Source organism: Dipodomys merriami, unplaced genomic scaffold (genome assembly GCF_024711535.1).
Source record: "Dipodomys merriami isolate MVZ:Mamm:240054 unplaced genomic scaffold, mDipMer1.0.p SCAF_6, whole genome shotgun sequence".
In the NCBI taxonomy this organism is placed as follows: Eukaryota; Metazoa; Chordata; class Mammalia; order Rodentia; family Heteromyidae; genus Dipodomys; species Dipodomys merriami.
Window position 1 is genome coordinate 487,040 of NW_027206179.1, and position 1,912 is coordinate 488,951.

Sequence of the window (1,912 nt, forward strand, 5' to 3'; positions counted from 1 at the left end):
TTTCTTCCTTGTTCCACCACCCTATGGCTCAGGTCTGGGCACAGGCCTGAGGTTTGCCCTTCCTTCTGATGCCTTCCCTCCTCAGAGCCACTTTTTCTGCTCTCTTGGGGATCTCTCTCTCTCTCCTACAAAAATCTGCACATGCCTTGCTTGCTTTGGTCATCGGGACCATTTTCTGTGTCTGTAATCCTTTCTCCTACCCCATCCACCAGCCCATCGCAGACCCTCAGCCTGGACGGCAGGAGTCCGCTCCCGGCCCAGGCACTTTGGTGGGACGCCATCTGCCGGCACGCAGGGTGGGCCAGGCGTCCCGCGCTCGGAGCCGATCCTCTGCGGGGAAGGCGTCCCGCGCTCGGAGCCGATCCTCCGCCGGGGAAGGCGGCGCGCGCTGCGGGGGGAGCGCCCCGCGAGGGCCGAGGCTCCCGGCCGGAGAAGCGCGGGGACAGAGAGCTCCGAGAGGACCCCGCGAGGGTCGCCCAGCCCGGGAGAGCTCTAGGGATTGGCGAGCCTGCCCCGCGCGCGCAGCAGACGTTTACGATAGCGTCACACACTTCATGACGTAGGGTGACGGCTGCACATTTCATGGTGCGACACGAGCGTCCCACACCTCATGACGTCATGTGGGCGTCGCCCGTTACATTCGACTGCTCACCGTTCAGTGCCTCTCCCTCCATGAGGGGGTTCTGGGCATGCGCCCCACCGAGGCGGAGCCCGCGCGGGGCATGGCCTCCGCCCGCTCCAGTGCACGCGCTCCCAGGAGCCGCCTCGGCTGCGGGGCCCCGGGCGAGCCCTTCTTTCGGGACCCGGGACTCCTGGCTGGAGAGGCCCCGGATGGAGATCAGGCGAGCACCACCTGCGCGCGCACGCACGCACGCCGGGGAGAAGCCCTCCGCCTGCGGCCGGTGCGGCGAGGCCTTCGGGGAGCCTCGTCACCGAGGACGCATGCGCGGACACACCTGCGGGAGAGACCCCACCCGTGCGCGCAGTGCGGGAAGCCCTTCTGCCCAGCACCCCCCCGAACGTGCACCGCAGGGTGCACCCCGGGGAGAAGCTGTGCCCTGCGGGAGGCGGGGCCGGATCCTGAGTCGCCTCGCCACCCTCAAGAGCCACATGCGGACTCACACCGGCGAGAAGCCATGAGCGGCCCCGCGTGTGTGCGTGCGGGCGTGCCTTCCACCGGCCTCCCCCCCTCGGGAAGCCGCCCGGACGCGGCCCGCACTCCCGCAGCCTGCGCCTGCTGCCAGTCTTCACACCTCTGGCGCCACACGACGGGGAGCCCCACCCCCGCCGCCCGCGCGCCGAGGCCTCCCGCTGCAGCTCGTCACTGGCCGCCACCGGAGGGCCCGCGGAGAGGGACGGCCTGCCCGCGCCCGGCCTCTGCCCTGCAGTGGGCCCCGCACCACGTAGTGTCTCGTTTGACCACCATGGTTTCATGTTGCTTTTTGGGTCAGAGTCTGACTACGTAGCCAGGCTGGTCTCAAACACATAACGCTTCCTGTCTCTGTCTCCCAATTGCTGGGATTACAGGTGTGCTGCGACTCCTGGCCGGCCGGCCTGCCTGCCCGCCCGCCCGCCCGCCCTCCTTCTTTCCTTCCATCTTTCTTGGTGCTGGGGCTTGAACTCCAGGCCTTTCTTTCATATTGGTGCTGGTGTTTGAACTCACAGCCTGGGCACTGTCCTTGAACTTAAAAAAAATAAATGATGGGGCTGGGAAGTTGGCTCAGTGGTAGAGCACTCGCCTTGAGCTGAAGAGCTGAGGGACAGCGCCCAGGCCCAGAGTTCAGGCTCTACCACCGGACCAAAAAAAAAAAAAAAAAAAAAAAGATAATTTTACTACGTGAAAATAACTGAAATAACTTGAGCAAACACGAGACTTCTGATTTACTTGTTTCTATTAGTTCCACAAATTGCA